At 44.7% G+C, this 21750-nt stretch overlaps 1 protein-coding gene across 3 annotated transcripts in view; it reads right to left on the reverse strand.

The window, feature by feature from the left end:
• The window catches only part of LOC116353024 (ETS domain-containing transcription factor ERF-like), a 66744-nt gene that overhangs the window by 43593 nt on the left and 1401 nt on the right, over positions 1-21750 (reverse strand). The gene's annotated exons all lie outside the window — the stretch shown is intronic.

Below are 21750 nucleotides of genomic sequence, written 5' to 3' on the forward strand. Positions count from 1 at the left end.
TACCCTCCACCAACACTACAACATCCCTGTTACTAGTCCTAACCTCTACCAACACTACAACATCCCTGTTACTAGTCCTAACCTCTACCAACACTACAACATCCCTGTTACTAGTCCTAACCTCTACCAACACTACAACATCCCTGTTACTAGTCCTAACCTCCAACAACACTACAACATCCCTGTTACTAGTCCTAACCTCCAACAACATCCCTGTTACTAGTCCTAACCTCCAACAACACTACAACATCCCTGTACACCAATTGATACCAGCAAATCAGGCATATATCTTTCACCCACAAACACACACAAGCCAGAGGAACGAGAAAATTCTGAAGCAACTCAGTCCCACACACTTCTCTCCCCTCCTTGCATGCAGCCACACACACAGAGAAGAGAAAGACTGACACACACCCACACACCAGGGACACAACTGGTACACACACACAAGCAGACAGAACAGACAACACCACGCACAGGGAGCCCACACACACTTGCACTGGAACACAGAAATCCACGCCACCAATGCTGTGACTCAATGGCTTGCCACAGTGCACTGTTGTTGCCAGCAACACAAAGCCTACACACGCACACGCACACACCACCTACCCTCTTTCTCCACCTCTCTCCCAGCCAGAGCCCAGACACAAAGACACACACAAAGACCTTACTCCAACTATACCATGGCCAGGTTAGGTGAGCCAGGGGCTGCTCACACACACCATCTAAACACCTAGGCTAAGTCAGGTGACCTCACTAACACTAGTGAGAGTGTGTGTGTGACTGGAGCACAATGGCCCCAGTGTGTAGACAGGCAAGTGCAGGGGGGGTTACTGTCCTGACTGCACTGCTCCCAGAGCTGCTACTGTTAGCACTCTACTCTCTCTACATAGCTTACATACCCCTCACTCTTCATTTCTCCCTCTCTCATCCCTCCCTCCATCTCTCAATTCTATTTCATTTAAGGGCTTTATTGGCATGGGAAACATATGTTAACATTGCCAAAGCAAGTGAAGTAGTTATTAATATACAAAAGTGAAATAAACAATAAAACAGTAAACATTTAACATACAGAAGTTTTAAAAGAATAAAGACAATTCAAATGTAATATGATGTATATATATACAGTGTTGTCGCGATGTACAAATGGTTCAAGTACAAAAGGGAAAATAAATAAACATAAATATGGGTTGTATTTACAATGGTGTTTGTTCTTCCCTCCCTCCCTCCCTCCCTTCCACCCGCCCTCCCTCCCTACCGCCCGCCCTCCCGCCCTCCCTTTCTAGCCTAGTCCTCACTTGCTCACTGTTCTCCCCATCATAATCCCAAATCATCCTAAAACAACAACCACTGTGTGTGTATGTATTAGGTATGTACTGATTCACTGATACGTATCGGTCCCCAATTCAAATGGTAAAGATAAGACTGCGTCGGTCCCGGGACCCAACACCAAACCTTAACAATCGCAGGTTCACATCTCCAAACACTTTCTTCCTACTTTACGAAAATACCTCAACTTGTGACAACTGTGTCCTCTCCTTCAGGGTAAAACTAAGCATGTAACGGTGCTGACAGTCATTGATGTACAAGTCATTCTGCATGCCCAACAATCCTAGGGGATATCAGTAGCCTAGTCAAACTGGGCATGTTCCTGATGTTGCACATCTGGGCGGCACCTTCGGCATTCAAATGATAAAATGCCTTGAGTGATATTAGCCTTTATTAGCTGAATGACAACCTATGTCATTCATTAGTGGGTGATGGTGATGTCAGAACCAAAAGTGGTAGTAGATGCCTAGTCCCTTACGGCTCAGATCAGACACACACACATGCACGCACGCACATGCACATGCACGCACACACGCTCAGAGAGGCCCAGCTCAGAGAGGCCCAACTCAGAGAGGCCCAACTCAGAGAGGCCCAACTCAGAGAGGCCCAACTCAGAGAGGCCCAACTCAGAGAGGCCCAACTCAGAGAGGCCCAACTCAGAGAGGCCCAACTCAGAGAGGCCCAACTCAGAGAGGCCCAACTCAGAGAGGCCCAACTCATGAGCTCCAGATTTTAATTTGGAATGGAAAATGAATGTGTTTATGCAACGAAATGTTAGTGCAAAGAATAATTTTGCATCGTTCTTTAATCAAACTAAAACGTGTTGTTACTGTATCGTATTGGAGAGCATGTATCTAGATATGTAACGAATCATCTTGAAAGAGAAAAATGCACATCCCTAGTGTGTGTGTTAAACTGTGTCTGGGGACTGAGTGTCTCGGCCCACCCGCGTGTTGTTGCGTAATCACAGAGCAGACTGATGCTAAAAATGGCTCTGGATAAAAAAGTATTGTGACCCAGAGCAGGGCCCTCTCTCTCTCTCTCTCTCTCTTTGTGTCTGTGGGGTGCCATTTGGGCAAGGAGCTTACCACTGATGTCACCCTATAACACCAGTCAGTGAGAGGAGGGGAGGATATAAACATAGCAGAGAGTACGGAAGAGGGGAAAGTGGGGAGAGATGGACGTTTTGAGGGAGGGAGGAAAGAGAGCAAGAGGGGAGATGGAGAGAAAAAGTAAAAAGTGGGGCAATGTAAACATGATGGAGAGATGGAGAGAGGGGAATGGAAGGTAGTGGGGCAATGTAAACATGAGGGAGAGATGGAGAGAGGGGAATGGAAGGTAGTGGGGCAATGTAAACATGAGGGAGAGATGGAGAGATGGGAATGGAAGGTAGTGGGGCAATGTAAACATGAGGGAGAGATGGAGAGATGGGAATGGAAGGTAGTGGGGCAATGTAAACATGAGGGAGAGATGGAGAGATGGGAATGGAAGGTAGTGGGGCAATGTAAACATGAGGGAGAGATGGAGAGAAAAAGTAAAAAGTGGGGCAATGTAAACATGAGGGAGAGATGGAGAGATGGGAATGGAAGGTAGTGGGGCAATGTAAACATGAGGGAGAGATGGAGAGATGGGAATGGAAGGTAGTGGGGCAATGTAAACATGAGGGAGAGATGGAGAGATGGGAATGGAAGGTAGTGGGGCAATGTAAACATGAGGGAGAGATGGAGAGAAAAAGTAAAAAGTGGGGCAATGTAAACATGAGGGAGAGATGGAGAGATGGGAATGGAAGGTAGTGGGGCAATGTAAACATGAGGGAGAGATGGAGAGATGGGAATGGAAGGTAGTGGGGCAATGTAAACATGAGGGAGAGATGGAGAGATGGGAATGGAAGGTAGTGGGGCAATGTAAACATGATGGAGAGATGGAGAGATGGGAATGGAAGGTAGTGGGGCAATGTAAACATGAGGGAGAGATGGAGAGAGGGGAATGGAAGGTAGTGGGGCAATGTAAACATGAGGGAGAGATGGAGAGAGGGGAATGGAAGGTAGTGGGGCAATGTAAACATGAGGGAGAGATGGAGAGATGGGAATGGAAGGTAGTGGGGCAATATAAACATGAGGGAGAGATGGGAATGGAAGGTAGTGGGGCAATGTAAACATGAGGGAGAGATGGAGAGAGGGGAATGGAAGGTAGTGGGGCAATGTAAACATGAGGGAGAGATGGAGAGAGGGGAATGGAAGGTAGTGGGGCAATGTAAACATGAGGGAGAGATGGAGAGAGGGGAATGGAAGGTAGTGGGGCAATGTAAACATGAGGGAGAGATGGAGAGAGGGGAATGGAAGGTAGTGGGGCAATGTAAACATGAGGGAGAGATGGAGAGAGGGGAATGGAAGGTAGTGGGGCAATGTAAACATGAGGGAGAGATGGAGAGAGGGGAATGGAAGGTAGTGGGGCAATTTAAACATGAGGGAGAGATGGAGAGAGGGGAATGGAAGGTAGTGGGGCAATAAACATGAGGGAGAGATGGAGAGGGGAATGGAAGGTAGTGGGGCAATATAAACATGAGGGAGAGATGGGAATGGAAGGTAGTGGGGCAATGTAAACATGAGGGAGAGATGGAGAGAGGGGAATGGAAGGTAGTGGGGCAATGTAAACATGAGGGAGAGATGGAGAGAGGGGAATGGAAGGTAGTGGGGCAATGTAAACATGAGGGAGAGATGGAGAGAGGGGAATGGAAGGTAGTGGGGCAATGTAAACATGAGGGAGAGATGGAGAGAGGGGAATGGAAGGTAGTGGGGCAATGTAAACATGAGGGAGAGATGGAGAGAGGGGAATGGAAGGTAGTGGGGCAATGTAAACATGAGGGAGAGATGGAGAGAGGGGAATGGAAGGTAGTGGGGCAATTTAAACATGAGGGAGAGATGGAGAGAGGGGAATGGAAGGTAGTGGGGCAATTTAAACATGAGGGAGAGATGGAGAGAGGGGAATGGAAGGTAGTGGGGCAATAAACATGAGGGAGAGATGGAGAGAGGGGAATGGAAGGTAGTGGGGCAATATAAACATGAGGGAGAGATGGAGAGAGGGGAATGGAACAATTGGGCGGGGCACAATATATTTCAAATCAGCTTTGAACATTTGGCCCTATGAGGCTGTATGAAGCAGTATGAAGCAGTATGAAGCAGTATGAAGCAGTATTAGGCATTGCGTCGTCCTGAACCTTCTTTCAGCATTCTAGTTCCAGTCTACCTTCCACTGATCAGACCTCAGCGGCCCAGTAAATGGTTGAGATCAGCACATCACAACTATCAAATATCAATGGCTTTACATGGCTAACAGCGCTAGAGGCTGTTCATCTGACAGAGAGAAAAGACAATATGACAGGCTGGACAGTTTACAGAGAGTGTGTATGATGCTGTACAGCACTGATGGGAAGGCCTGCCATTAAACTTGAATCACTCTGCTTTCCTATAAATACCTTTCCAATGATCTATGCATTATTCAATCCCTCTCAGGCCAACACACGTCACACACACCTGGGAGGAGACGTAAACAGAGTTCAGAGAAATGACTGCATATAAACATTTCAGGAAGATGACCAATTAAAAATAGAATAATGGACTGAAAAGAGCTACCCATGAAAACCTGTACGAGACGACCAATCCAGGATGAGTGTGTGTGTGTGTGTGTGTGTGTGTGTCCTGCATGGTGTGGCGCCCCTAATCTGAGATGATACAGATCAGACAGACAGATACCAGTAAACTACAGGTTGTTTCTCCACACAGTGCTGCTCACCACACAGTGCTGCTCACCACACAGTGCTGCTCACCACACAGTGCTGCTCACCACACAGTAATTCAGCACCTGTGTCCTTACAGCAACACAAGCACAACAACAGGTCTGCACTGCTCCCTCTGACACAAGCCAGTTGAAGGGAATGGGGGAGTGAGCTAGAGATAGAGTGTGAGAGTGAGTGAGAAGGGGACCGGGAGAGTTGCAGTGAAAAAAGAGGGGCAGATCGAGGGGAGGGAGAGGGAGTTAATTAATGAAAGAGGATCTGCCACTGGGGTATTCTACCATGGGATGGGTGACAGAGAGGGGGAGGAGAGGAGAGGATGGAGGGGCCAGTTCATCTAGGTTTTAAAAGGTTTCACTCCTCAGAGACCTTCACACACACCAACGACCCCATGCACTCACTGAAACACACACACACAGACATATACACGATTCTATCCATCACTTTAATCAATAGAACAGACCAAGGCCAGAGCAGCCATGAGTATGTTTTCATCCAAAATAACATGCTAGCTAAGTAGCTATGATTTCAGACAAAAACCAGGGATTCACTGTGTGTGTGTGATTCTAGTGTACAAAGGACAGTGCTTAGGCCAGCAACAGGGAGCAAATTAGATCAACCAGTCACAGCTGATGAAAGACAGAGGATGTCCTCTTTCCACTTAAAACACACACACAATCTAGACTAGAGGTCGGCAGATTAATTAGGGCCGATTTCAAGTTTTCATAACAATCGGAAATGGGTATTTTTGGACACCGATTTGGAAGATTTCTTTTTTTTTCACCTTTATTTAATCTTTATTTAACTAGGAAAGTCAGTTAAGAACAAATTCTTATTTTAAATGACAGCCTAGGAACAGTGGGTTAACTGCCTTGTTCAGGGGGAGAACGACAGATTTGTACCTCGTCAGCGCCGGGATTCAATCTTGCAACCTTACAATTAACTAGTCCAACGCGCGAACCACCTACCTCTCATTGCACTCCACGAGGAGCCTGCCTGTTACCCAAATGCAGTAGAAGCCAAGGTAAGTTGCTAGCTAGCATTTAACTTATCTTATAAAAAAACAATCAATCAATCATAATCACGAGTTAAACTAGTAATATCATCAACCATGTGTAGTTATCTAGCGTGTCCTGTGTTGCATATAATCGATGCAACGCTGGGGGAGGATTTAACAAAAGCGCATTTGCGAAAAAAGCACAATTGTTGGACGACTGTTCCTAGCCATAAACACCAATGCCTTTCTTAAAATCAATACACAGAAGTATAGTGGGGAGAACAAGTATTAGATAACCTGCAAAATCGGCAGTGTTTCCTACTTACAAAGCATGTAGAGGTCTGTAATTTTTTTAATCATAAGTACACTTCAACTGTGAGAGATGGGTAACACTGCTTCAAGGGTGGCTGTTGTCGATGTGTTCCTGGTTCAAGCCCAGGTAAGGGCGAGGAGAGGGACGGAAGCTATACTGTTACACTGGCAATACTAAAGTGCCTATAAGAACATCCAATAGTCAAAGGTATATGAAATACAAATGGTATAGAGATAAATAGTCCTATAAATACTATATTAACTACAACCTAAAACCTCTTACCTTGGAATATTGAAGTCTCATGTTATAAGGAACCACCAGCTTTCATATGTTCTCATGTTAGGAGCAAGGAACTTTAACGTTAGCTTTTTTTACATGGCACATATTGCACTTTTACTTTCTTCTCCAACACTTTGTTTTTACATTATTTAAACCAAATTGAACATGTTTCATTATTTATTTCAGGCTAAATTGATTTTATTGATGTATTATATTAAGTTAAAATAAGTGTTCATTCATCATTGTTGTAATTGTCATTATTACAAATAAATAAAAAAATTGTCTGATTGATTAGTATCGGCTTTTTTTGGTCCTCCAATCGGTATCGGAGTTGAAAAATCATAATCGGTTGACCTCTAATCTAGACTACTGATAGCATGGTGATATTTAAACAGACAGAGAGGTGTTCATTTCACACACATTAAGACTGAAAGAATGCAAGCTGGTTTAATGCTGACTACAGTAGATTATCATTCTCTACATGTGGCTTGTTTGATCCCTTCATAAATGGGTTGTTTTGTGAGAGCACACTCTGAGCTGAACTTTCCTTTGGGACAACACACCTCCTCAAGACACACACCCAATTGTGTGTGAAACGTGCTCTCTCTCACACACAATGTTCACAGGGCTTTCATACTAAAGGCCCTACCTAGTAATACACACATATCTCAAATACACTGCTTGGCCAGTATTAGTGACACACACACACACACACACACAGGTTCCCCTAAGCAACACACACACACACACACACACACATCCAGGTGCACGCACACACATTTCTGAGGGAAACCACATGCTTACTTGAGATAAATTGTCTCAAAGTTCAAAATGAACAATGACGCAGGTACATAGAGGATGGGACAGGTACATAGAGGATGGGACAGGTACATAGAGGATGGGACAGGTACATAGAGGATGGGACAGGTACATAGAGGATGAGACAGGTGCATAGAGGATGAGACAGGTGCATAGAGGATGAGACAGGTGCATAGAGGATGAGACAGGTGCATAGAGGATGAGACAGGTGCATAGAGGATGGGACAGGTGCATAGAGGATGGGACAGGTACATAGAGGATGGGACAGGTACATAGAGGATGGGACAGGTACATAGAGGATGGGACAGGTACATAGAGGATGGGACAGGTGCATAGAGGATGAGACAGGTGCATAGAGGATGGGACAGGTACATAGAGGATGGGACAGGTACATAGAGGATGGGACAGGTACATAGAGGATGAGACAGGTACATAGAGGATGAGACAGGTGGATAGAGGATGGGACAGGTACATAGAGGATGGGACAGGTACATAGAGGATGAGACAGGTGCATAGAGGATGGGACAGGTACATAGAGGATGAGACGGGTACATAGAGGATGAGACAGGTACATAGAGGATGGGACAGGTACATAGAGAATGGGACAGGTACATAGAGGATGGGACAGGTACATAGAGGATGAGACAGGTACATAGAGGATGAGACAGGTACATAGAGGATGGGACAGGTACATAGAGGATGGGACAGGTACATAGAGGATGAGACAGGTGCATAGAGGATGGGACAGGTACATAGAGGATGAGACAGGTACATAGAGGATGAGACCGGTGCATAGAGGATGGGACAGGTACATAGAGGATGGGACAGGTACATAGAGGATGGGACAGGTACATAGAGGACGGGGCAGGTACATAGAGGACGGGGCAGGTACATAGAGGACGGGACAGGTACATGGAGGAAAGGGCAGGTACATAGAGGAAAGGACAGGTACATAGAGGACAGGGCAGGTACATAGAGGATGGGACAGGTCTACACAAGGAGAGAGGGAGGAGAAAACAAAAGACCGACAGCGGGGAAAGAAAGAGAGAGTGCAGAGGGAGAGGTTGAAAATAAAAACTCTTCAAATGTGATCTCGTGGAGAAGAGGGAGGGGTGGAGGGGAGGGAGGGGTGGAGAGAGAGACAGAGAGAGAGAGAGAGAGAGAGACAAAGGAGACAGGGAGAGAGAGAGAGACAGACAGAGAGAGTGAGACAGAGACAGAGAGTGAGACAGAGACAGAGAGACAGAGAGAGTGAGACAGAGACAGAGAGTGAGACAGAGACAGAGAGAGTGAGACAGAGAGAGACAGAGAGTGAGAGAGAGACAGAGAGTGAGAGAGAGAGAGACAGAGAGTGAGAGAGAGAGAGAGAGACAGAGAGAGTGAGACAGAGACAGAGAGAGAGAGTGAGACAGAGAGACAGAGACAGAGAGAGTGAGACAGAGACAGAGACAGTGAGACAGAGACAGAGAGAGTGAGACAGAGAGAGACAGAGAGTGAGACAGAGACAGAGAGTGAGACAGAGACAGAGAGTGAGACAGAGACAGAGAGAGTCACTTGCTTTGGCAATGTTAACACATGTTTCCCATGCCAATAAAGCCCTTGAATTGAATTGAATTGAATTGAATTGAGTGAGACAGAGAGACAGAGAGAGTGAGACAGAGAGAGACAGAGAGAGTGAGAGAGAGAGAGAGAGAGACAGAGAGAGAGAGAGAGAAATATTTAGGTGGCAGCAGACGACATTTGAATACTCAACAGCCTATCACACACACAGTATCAAATAGGTGCAAATGGCACAGTAGTCTTTTTGTGACTTCCCATCCTCTAGAATTAGATATCTGTCCTTTCCTTCTCCCTTACCAAAGCAGAGAGACAGATTCCCAGATAAAAATAGCCTGAAGTATTCCAGTCCTCCTCCCATTCTACAGCCAGGCTTTGAGATAGAAGGTGAGTGTCATATTAGGGGTTAGCAGCCCAGTGTAAGCCTGGTGAGGAGGGGGACATACTCCAACAGCACCTCACTTTCCACAGTTCATTTCTGTAGCACAAAGTCTCACACACACACACCTACCTCATTCTCCAACAGTTAACTCCTGTACACCAAAATCAGGCTAGGTCATGATTTCTGCACAACAGCTAAATGGTATCTTAATAGTAAGCAGTCCTCCAGGATTCCGCGATCGCATAATTCAATGCAAAATCAACAAATCAGCGCATATTATGCGAGAGCTCACAATTTAGACCAATTCCTGCACTTTTATCACATAAAAGGGACCAATCACAAGCGGGCTCGAAATTTTGACCAATTACTACACTGTTACCGTGGAAAATGACCTAATCTAACCACACTGCAACAGTTTCCCCCCCTGGCCTGTCAGCGTATTCACGTGCGAAGATGATGGGTGATTTGTTGATGGCTGACAGGCAATACAACGAACAGAAATCAATCTCATTTGCCAACAAAAGTAACAGCTAACGACCGTGCGAAACCATTTCCAAATGTTTTTGAAAACTAGAGAAAGTCGACAATCAACAGTCACTTGGAATCAGCAAAGCATATGAGGATGTCAGAACAGTTCCCACAGCAGCGGCAGATCACCAGGACTGAAGTGGTAGCAGGGAAGACTGTGGCAGCGCTGAAAGAATCAAGGTGAGTGGTGTTTTACTCAAACCTTTACTCCGCTAACCTTGGCTTCAGCAGGGTGGTCCACACTCTGCTCTCCCCAGTCTAACCTTGGCTTCAGCAGGGTGGTCCACACTCTGCTCTCCCCAGTCTAACCTTGGCTTCAGCAGGGTGGTCCACACTCTGCTCTCCCCAGTCTAACCTTGGCTTCAGCAGGGTGGTCCACACTCTGCTCTCCCCAGTCTAACCTTGGCTTCAGCAGGGTGGTCCACACTCTGCTCTCCCCAGTCTAACCTTGGCTTCAGCAGGGTGGTCCACACTCTGCTCTCCCCAGTCTAACCTTGGCTTCAGCAGGGTGGTCCACACTCTGCTCTCCCCAGTCTAACCTTGGCTTCAGCAGGGTGGTCCACACTCTGCTCTCCCCAGACTGTCTATGGAGAGTGCTGTTCAAAGCACGGAGTGCAATTTGTCAGCTTTGCCGTTTTAAACTCTCTGTAAAACTTCATACGAATCACGAAAGCACAATCTTTCTGGGTTATTTAGAAATGGAACAGTACATATCAACCACAACTCCATTTTGACGTGTTCTGTTTTTTATCTCCCTTACGACCCTTTCAGAAAAAAAGTGACAATCAACTGATTAGAAATAAATATTGATCCTCAAATTGAAAGTGATTGATCAGCTTTGAATCTATTTGGGGGTTGAGAGAGAGGGAGAGAGTGAGCAGGAATGGGAGGTGCATCTCGTGTTGATAGCAAGCCCCAAGCCTGATGGAGAGGAGAGGTGTGTGTGAGTGAATGTGTGAATGGATGATGACAGAAATATTGGTTCAGGAAGATAAACAGAAGTGAGCACTTTAGAGGTTTCTAATAGTTTGTGTATTATGTATTCTGCTTAAAATCATTCTAAAACTGAGCACACATGACTATTGCTTTATATGAAATCAACGTGGGAAAAAACATCACAAACTGTATGGCAGAATTTCAGAAAAGCTGCCGCAAAATAAAGTATTTCTGGCACCAGAAATCATGACGAAATGTGTGAAATTCTGGAGGGACTGAGTTCTTACAGTAAGGATCAGTCAGACTGGGTTCTTACAGTAAGGATCAGTCAGACTGGGTTCTTACAGTAAGGATCAGTCAGACTGGGTTCTTACAGTAAGGATCAGTCAGACTGGGTTCTTACAGTAAGGATCAGTCAGACTGGGTTCTTACAGTAAGGATCAGTCAGACTGGGTTCTTACAGTAAGGGTCAGTCAGACTGGGTTCTTACAGTAAGGGTCAGTCAGACTGGGTTCTTACAGTAAGGATCAGTCAGACTGGGTTCTTACAGTAAGGATCAGTCAGAATGGGTTCTTACGGTAAGGATCAGTCAGAATGGGTTCTTACGGTAAAGATCAGTCAGACTGGGTTCTTCCAGTAAGGATCAGTCAGAATGGGTTCTTACAGTACGGATCAGTCAGAATGGGTTCTTACAGTAAGGATCAGTCCACATGGGTTCTTACAGTAAGGATCAGTCCACATGGGGTCTTACAGTAAGGATCAGTCCACATGGGGTCTTACAGTAAGGATCAGTCCACATGGGGTCTTACAGTAAGGATCAGTCAGAATGGGTTCTTACAGTAAGGATCAGTCAGAATGGGTTCTCACAGTAATGATCAGTCAGACTGGGTTCTCACAGTAAGGATCAGTCAGACTGGGTTCTCACAGTAAGGATCAGTCAGACTGGGTTCTTACAGTAAGGGTCAGTCAGACTGGGTTCTTACAGTAAGGGTCAGTCAGACTGGGTTCTTACAGTAAGGATCAGTCAGACTGGGTTCTTACAGTAAGGATCAGTCAGAATGGGTTCTTACGGTAAGGATCAGTCAGAATGGGTTCTTACGGTAAAGATCAGTCAGACTGGGTTCTTCCAGTAAGGATCAGTCAGAATGGGTTCTTACAGTACGGATCAGTCAGAATGGGTTCTTACAGTACGGATCAGTCAGAATGGGTTCTTACAGTAAGGATCAGTCCACATGGGTTCTTACAGTAAGGATCAGTCCACATGGGGTCTTACAGTAAGGATCAGTCCACATGGGGTCTTACAGTAAGGATCAGTCAGAATGGGTTCTTACAGTAAGGATCAGTCAGAATGGGTTCTCACAGTAATGATCAGTCAGAATGGGTTCTCACAGTAAGGATCAGTCAGAATGGGTTCTCACAGTAAGGATCAGTCAGAATGGGTTCTCACAGTAAGGATCAGTCCACATGGGGTCTTACAGTGTGATACCCTCAAAGTGACCAGAACTACAGGGTTAATCTGGTAGATTAGCAGTGTGAGTTACACCGTGCTATAAATGGAACCAAACACCACCACAGGTTAGGATTAGGTGTGTGAGTGTGTGTGGGGTGGTTCCGGCTGGGTCGGGGTCAACCCAGGTCTACGCAGAGTTGTGGGTGGTGAAATGTGTGATGTGAGGCTGGATGGAGCAGCAGAGGTATTTAGAGGAGCTGATGGTGCGCCAGGGATCACAGTTACCTGATCTCCGCAGGTGTGTGTGTGTGTCTGGCGTCAAGCTCAGATCAGTTTCAGTGGCAAAGCCAGTGCTGTGAGGAGACAGGAGCAGCGATACACACTAATAATTTTTTTGTTTTTTTTTACCTTTATTTAACCAGGCAAGTCAGTTAAGAACAGATTCTTATTTTCAATGACGGCCTAGGAACAGTGGGTTAACTGCCTGTTCAGGGGCAGAACGACACACATGCCTTCTCTGTCAGATGAATAAACACTCTCTCACACACTTTCTGTGTCTCATATATAATACATAGTCACCACACCTTTGTAACATGTTGGCTCTGTAATATAGCGATATTATATTGCAAAGCTGAGTAACAGTGCAGCTTGCCACACCCTGCTTAGTTCCACTGAACCAGACAGGAACATCACCTAAGATGATAGCCTGTCTGTCCGTGTGTGAGATAGAGACAGACAGACAGACAGATTGTATCTATGTGAGAGAGGGTTGTGTTCTCCTCCAGTGTGAAATGCAGCAGACGGCAACTATTAACTTTCTAAAGCAGGAATGTGGGAAATGGACCGTGAGAGTCGACCACACACCATCAAGTGGTCAAGGGTAAAGCTTTGAGGGCCAGTCAAGGGCAGAGTAGGGCTGAGGGCCAGGGACCTCACGATACGATATTATCACAAAATGTAGGTGCCGATATGATATGTGTTGCGATTTTCACGATTCTATATACAGTGCCTTGCGAAAGTATTCGGCCCCCTTGAACTTTTCGACCTTTTGCCACATTTCAGGCTTCAAACATAAAGATATAAAACTGTATTTTTTTGTGAAGAATCAACAACAAGTGGGACACAATCATGAAGTGGAACGACATTTATTGGATATTTCAAACTTTTTTAACAAATCAAAAACTGAAATTGGGCGTGGCCGTCCCTCTAAACTTTCAGCTCATACAAGGAGAAGACTGATCAGAGATGCAGCCAAGAGGCCCATGATCACTCTGGATGAACTGCAGAGATCTACAGCTGAGGTGGGAGACTCTGTCCATAGGACAACAATCAGTCGTATATTGCACAAATCTGGCCTTTATGGAAGAGTTGCAAGAAGAAAGCCATTTCTTAAAGATATCCATAAAAAGTGTTGTTTAAAGTTTGCCACAAGCCACCTGGGAGACACACCAAACATGTGGAAGAAGGTGCTCTGGTCAGATGAAACCAAAATTGAACTTTTTGGCAACAATGCAAAACGTTATGTTTGGCGTAAAAGCAACACAGCTCATCACCCTGAACACACCATCCCCACTGTCAAACATGGTGGTGGCAGCATCGTGGTTTGGGCCTGCTTTTCTTCAGCAGGGACAGGAAAGATGGTTAAAATTGATGGGAAGAAGGATGGAGCCAAATACAGGACCATTCTGGAAGAAAACCTGATGGAGTCTGCAAAAGACCTGAGACTGGGACGGAGATTTGTCTTCCAACAAGACAATGATCCAAAACATAAAGCAAAATCTACAATGGAATGGTTCAAAAATAAACATATCCAGGTGTTAGAATGGCCAAGTCAAAGTCCAGACCTGAATCCAATCGAGAATCTGTGGAAAAAACTGAAAACTGCTGTTCACAAATGCTCTCCATCCAACCTCACTGAGCTCGAGCTGTTTTGCAAGGAGGAATGGGAAAAAATTTCAGTCTCTCGATGTGCAAAACTGATAGAGACATACCCCAACTGACTTACAGCTGTAATCGCAGCAAAAGGTGGCGCTACAAAGTATTAACTTAAGGGGGCTGAATCATTTTGCACGCCCAATTTTTCCGTTTTTGATTTGTTAAAAAAGTTTGAAATGTCCAATAAATGTCGTTCCACTTCATGATTGTGTCCCACTTGTTGTTGATTCTTCACAAAAAAATACAGTTTTATATCTTTATGTTTGAAGCCTGAAATGTGGCAAAAGGTCGCAAAGTTCAAGGGGGCCGAATACTTTCGCAAGGCACTGTATATTGCAATTCGATATTGTGATTTTATTGCAATTCAATGTTCCAAACATACTGCTCACCATATGTCTGTTCCAGACGCACAGAGAGAGCCATGAGAAAACAAGGTTTTGATCAATCATGGAAATAAAAGTGCTAAAAATAAATTGGCTCAATCTTTAAAAAGAAGTCTGAGAACAAGCTATGAAGAATGACACTGGAGTTTTGGTGCAGGTACTGCCAACCGGCGCAAAAATAATATTGCGATATTGTCAAAACTATTTTCGCATGCCCAAAATATCTATTATTTAGAACACAAGTACAGGTATTCGGACACGACGGCAGAGCGAGGGGCAGTCTCTCTTGTCAAGCAGCCTCCAACCCCTGAGCTGCGCCGCTTCATTCTGAGTACAATAAGAGGTTCCACTAACCCCACACACAATATCCCCATTGACACACAAACAGACAATGCATGCAAACACAATGGCCACTCCAGAGACAGGGATCTCACCAGCCACACACACACAAGACCAGAGACGGAGAGGGCTCGAGGGAGAAGGGACCAGAGAGAGACGGAGAGGGGTCGAGGGAGAAGGAACCAGAGAGAGACGGAGAGGGGTCGAGGGAGAAGGAACCAGAGAGAGACGGAGAGGGGTCGAGGGAGAAGGAACCAGAGAGAGACGGAGAGGGGTCGAGGGAGAAGGAACCAGAGAGAGACGGAGAGGGGTCGAGGGAGAAGGAACCAGAGAGAGACGGAGAGGGGTCGAGGGAGAAGGAACCAGAGAGAGACGGAGAGGGGTCGAGGGAGAAGGAACCAGAGAGAGACGGAGAGGGGTCGATGGTTAAGGAACCAGAGAGAGACGGAGAGGGGTCGAGGGAGAAGGAACCAGAGAGAGACGGAGAGGGGTCGAGGGAGAAGGAACCAGAGAGAGACGGAGAGGGGTCGAGGGAGAAGGAACCAGAGAGAGACGGAGAGGGGTCGAGGAAGAAGGAACCAGAGAGAGACGGAGAGGGGTCGAGGGAAAAGGAACCAGAGAGAGACGGAGAGGGGTCGAGGGAGAAGGAACCAGAGAGAGACGGAGAGGGGTTGAGGGAGAAGGAAACTCCATATGAAGCGTCCCCATATAAACACAGCAGCACCAGACCACAGTGATTACAGCAGAGTGTGAGTGTGTGTTTCGCACCCAGACCCCAGCTTTCCTCCTGCCTGCCCTGTCACTGTGGAATGAGTGACTGACTACTACTAACCCATTGCATCCCTGGGTCAGTAGTAGTCATATTACTGGTACCTAATCATTATCACCACCCTTGATCTCATTCCCAACCCCAGGCTGGTGATACGGTGCCTTATCAACAGGTCCAGGACATGTCTTCCTGTGTCATGTTGGTTCTATTCTTTCTAGTCTTAATAGCTAACCAAGAACAAAGCCTGATTTCAGATCAGTTGACCTAATGTAACCTCTCAGATAATATAATTCGTGCTAAATCAATTTACCAAACACTATCATCAATTGTTAGGAGGATACAAGTGATTGGCACTCATTAAAAATCAGGAAATAGACTATTTGACCATTTCCATTATAAAGATAAAACAGTTATGCTATATTCCTGATAGAGTTCCTGATTTTCAGGCCTGAATAAAATAGTAATTCCTTATTACTCAGGATGGAAAATCACAGCATCAACAGGTGAGTGTCTGGTAACATTAGACACATAGCGACCAGGCAGAGTGTCCTGTCTGATAGAACAGAGAGACAGATCCATAAATAAAAGAAGCTTACAGAACAAATCATCTCTATCTACAAACTATTAGATTGCTATCCAATATTGCTATATCCTATTTATATCATTCGCATTCTGGCAATGTACATAGATTGTAATGAGTGGAGAGGCGTTTGTTAAGGGTTAAAACTCCTAACCAGGCCTACACAGCACAGCAACAGGAGAACTGGAGAGTGAGTGAGAGATAAAGGCCTGCTGGGATTAAAGCCTCATAATAATGTGACTATTTAAAGTCTCTATTAGTAGGGCAGATTTGTGGTTAGATAATGCCTCGGTTAAAGGTCAACTGTTTGTCAACACGGTTTAGAGAGCGAAGGAGTGGGACTTACACAAGCACGGACACACAACACACACACACACCACACACACACACAAGGCCAACACACTTTCAAGTGAACGCAAGCCCCAACCCAACAACAGCACTTTATACACGTGTACATGACACAGCTCAAACACACTCGCTCTGGTATACACACATCCAATACATACACACTCTAGTCTTGGGCACACACACATTCTCCGACATACAACCAAACACACACTCTAGTAAAAGGGCCACTTCTGGTGGGACGTGGTGATGTCATCAGCCCCCCTCCTCAGGGCTGTTTCTCTGGGGTAGGGGTATATGGAGTGTGGCAGAAAGGGAAGGGGTAGAGGTTAGAGAGGAGAGCAGAAGCGGTGGGGCTCTATAAGGCATGGCTCTATATAATCCACAGAGCCACTACAGAACAAGCATGGCTCTATATAATCCACAGAGCCACTACAGAACAAGCATGGCTCTATATAATCCACAGAGCCACTACAGAACAAGCCTGGCTCTATATAATCCACAGAGCCACTACAGAACAAGCATGGCTCTATATAATCCACAGAGCCACTACAGAACAAGCATGGCTCTATATAATCCACAGAGCCACTACAGAACAAGCATGGCTCTATATAATCCACAGAGCCACTACAGAACAAGCATGGCTCTATATAAGCCACAGAGCCACTACAGAACAAGCATGGCTCTATATAATCCACAGAGCCACTACAGAACAAGCATGGCTCTATATAATCCACAGAGCCACTACAGAACAAGCATGGCTCTATATAATCCACAGAGCCACTACAGAACAAGCATGGCTCTATATAATCCACAGAGCCACTACAGAACAAGCATGGCTCTATATAATCCACAGAGCCACTACAGAACAAGCATGGCTCTATATAATCCACAGAGCCACTACAGAACAGGCATGGCTCTATATAATCCACAGAGCCACTACAGAACAGGCATGGCTCTATATAATCCACAGAGCCACTACAGAACAGGCATGGCTCTATATAATCCACAGAGCCACTACAGAACAGGCATGGCTCTATATAAGCCACAGAGCCACTACAGAACAGGCATGGCTCTATATAAGCCACAGAGCCACTACAGAACATGCATGGCTCTATATAAGCCACAGAGCCACTACAGAACAAGCATGGCTCTATATAAGCCACAGAGCCACTACAGAACAAGCATGGCTCTATATAAGCCACCTAGCCACTACAGAACAAGCATGGCTCTATATAAGCCACAGAGCCACTACAGAACAGGCATGGCTCTATATAAGACACAGAGCCACTACAGAACAAGCATGGCTCTATATAATCCACAGAGCCACTATAGAACAAGCATGGCTCTATATAAGACACAGAGCCACTACAGAACAAGCATGGCTCTATATAATCCACAGAGCCACTACAGAACAGGCATGGCTCTATATAAGACACAGAGCCACTACAGAACAGGCATCACTGTTGTGTTGTACACAAAACAAAAGAACCACATTATTCTTGGGAGAGAACACCCCCATAAGATAAGAGGCCTGCTTCATCTCAAGTCCCTGTGATGTCAGGCATAGCCTTTGTTGTTGTGAAAGAAAAAAAAATATGCAGAGTTGGCATTAAATGTGACTGAGCTTCCTGATGCTGTATGTATGGGGGAAGTTGGTTAGTTATGTGCTTCACAACATGCAAGAGAGCAGGAACAAACTTATGCCAGAATTTCAGGAATGAGCCGACTTAACTAGCGAGCTTGATGGTCCCTGTTTGACCTATTTGGAATCCCCATATAATCATGGCCTCTTTTTACAGTGTCATCGTTCACGGTTGTTCACCTTTGATAGGCCTCTGACTACAAACCAGCTGACACATTGACTGCAGCCACATGTGTTGCATGCTTGATACAGAGCATATTTATGATTAGCTTGAGTTGATCATACCACCCAGCCATCTCTGATCTTTTGTCATTAGGCCAATATCACGTTACATCTCAAAACAACACTCATATCTCCCTCACTAGCTTTCAGCACCAGCTGTCAGAGCAGCTCACAGATCACTGCACCTGTACATAGCTCATCTGTAAATAGCCCATCCAACTACCTCATCCCCATACTGTTATTTATTTTTTTGCTCATTGGCACCCCAGTATGTCTACTTGCACATTCATCTTCTGCACATCTATTACTCCAGTGTTTAATTTCTAAATTGTAATTATATCGCCACTATGGCCTATTTATTGCCTTACCTCCCATATCCTACCTCATTTGCACACATTGTATAAAGATTTTTCTATTGTATTATTGACTGTATGTTTGTTTATTCCATGTGTAACTCTGTGTTGTTGTTTGTGTCGCACTGCTTTGCTTTATCTTGGGCAGGTCTCAGTTGTAAATGATAACTTGTTCTCAACTAGCCTACCTGGTTAAATAAAGGTGTTCTCAACTAGCCTACCTGGTTAAATAAAGGTGTTCTCAACTAGCCTACCTGGTTAAATAAAGGTGTTCTCAACTAGCCTACCTGGTTAAATAAAGGTGTTCTCAACTAGCCACCTGGTTAAATAAAGGTGTTCTCAACTAGCCACCTGGTTAAATAAAGGTGAAATAAATGTTTTTTTAAACAAGTGCAAAAACAAAACATGCTAAACTTCTTCACTAATTAGACAGGAGATTTTTCTCCTACTACTTGACTATAGACCTACACAACATCTAAGATAAACCAGATGACATGATTATCAGTCACTTTGAATATGAATGTGTGCCACTGATAGTGAAATGATACTAATCTAACACACAGCAAAGATATACATACTCTGACCACATCCTCTTCCGATGCCGTACAGTACAAACCAATCTGCACCAGATATCAACATGGGCCATTCACACAGACACCGTGAAGTCAGGCGTCGCATGTGAAAGCCACAAGGCCGGAGTATAGGTACAGTTCACTTCACGCTCTTGAGTAAAAACAATGCGATGCAGTAATGGCCAATCCTCATTCATTTGTTTCAGTTTGCGCAGTAGCGTTTGTACAGTGATTGAGTCGGTGCGGACTGGACAGATGCATTAACATGGGAATTATGTTGATCGGTGGGTGTGAATGAAGTGAAGGGTGCAGTCGTCCCGACCCGTTCAGGAAGCCATGATGGATTGTGTAGATAGAATGGTGGTGTGGCAAATGTATATAGGTCTGGAATCAGGTTCATACATTATAGTGCCGGCATGTGTTGTTAAACAGAAACAAATGTAACAATGCAATGGTCACTGCACCTTTGATGATTTCCATAAAACGGTTTCCCAGCCAGTGATCTGTGAGCTACAGTCTCACTTGTGGGGGGTGCTAGCATAACCAGAGGTGACTCCCCTGACAGATTTAATACTGGCTCACCCAATCAGGCTGGCCTAAAATATATAGATTTTTAAATTAATTAAATGAACTTGATTTGTTGGTTGTATTGTCTCCTGATATTCAGAAATGAACTTGATTAGTTGGTTATATTGTCTCCTGATATTCAGAAATGAACTTGATTAGTTGGTTATATTGTCTCCTGATATTCAGAAATGAACTTGATTAGTTGGTTATATTGTCTCCTGATATTCAGAAATGAACATGATTAGTTGGTTATATTGTCTCCTGATATTCAGAAATGAACTTGATTAGTTGGTTATATTGTCTCCTGATATTCAGAAATGAACTTGATTAGTTGGTTATATTGTCTCCTGATATTCAGAAATGAACTTGATTAGTTGGTTATATTGTCTCCTGATATTCAGAAATGAACATGATTAGTTGGTTATATTGTCTCCTGATATTCAGAAATGTTTAATGTGTAGTATGGAGTTCCTGGGATCGAGCCTAATTGGTTATATCTCAGTTACATGGTAAATAACAAGCACATAGCCTACAGTTGAGAAGTCTGAAATTTGGCAAATATGAAATAGCTGATGTGGAGTTGTGGCTGTCAGTGAGACGCATCTATAGCCCTAGGCCTGTCGCAATATTTCTAAATTCAATTGCGGGTTAAACACAAAAGTCACATATATTCCAAATGATTTAAGTGTGAAGTGTAGTATAGTTTATACCCATTAGTAGGATACACCAGGACAAATATCTTGGTACTAATGGAGAGCGTCGACCATATCTCTGGTGACTGCGAATATTCACTGTCTTTATCATTGGGCGAGTCAGTGCCAGTGGAGAGTTTAGGGCAACAATTTCCTACGCAATTGTAGATGGACGTCATATTGTACAATTTGTCTCCCCTTTTCGTATGCCTAGATTAGATGGTTACATTGAAGACAAGGTTGTTTCTATTGATCTTAGTTTGTCAGTGTCAGCAGAGTAGCCTAGGCCTAACCTGTAATTTTTGTAGTAGGCTATTAAAGATGCTGATAATGTCTCCAGACATGTAAAGTGTTGTAAAATTGTATGAAATGTATTTATAAAAGGCAATTTTTTTCCCACCGGATCCTCTAACTAGGGCTGAGTTGTTCCCCAAACATTAAACTCAAGCGCCACCTATGATGCTGTGTATTTCATTGTTTGTTTACTGTCAGACTCCAAACTCTGTTTTGTCAGCGGCCCAGTCACTTTTACTCAGCCCCAGCCATTTCTGCCTACATTACTGATCATAATTAGAGTGAAAGCGAGATTAAACGTTTAATTGCTAGAAATATGCCTAAAGCGTTACTGTAAACTGCAAGCATATCAGAAACGGCAGGATTTATTCTAACGTTTTGGGATTCGAAATAGCCTCCTTCGAAAATGAGTCCCTCTCCATTGAAACGTGCACCCGTCTCTCTAGCTCCGCGGCCTTCATAACCAACCAAGCATGGCGTCCTCACAAAGTAAACCAAAAGAATGATGCACTTGCATTTTCACGGGTCTAACTAAATCTATGTATTGTGCGAATGACAACTTAATATGAACGGTGAATTAAGGGTGAATTTGACCGATTTAAGAGGCTTCGAAAACCTGTCCAGAGACTTTCTACGAACGGGTGAGGGGGGAAATCACAACATGGATTCCG

The sequence above is a fragment of the Oncorhynchus kisutch genome, linkage group LG13 (genome assembly GCF_002021735.2).
Source record: "Oncorhynchus kisutch isolate 150728-3 linkage group LG13, Okis_V2, whole genome shotgun sequence".
Lineage (NCBI taxonomy): Eukaryota > Metazoa > Chordata > Actinopteri > Salmoniformes > Salmonidae > Oncorhynchus > Oncorhynchus kisutch.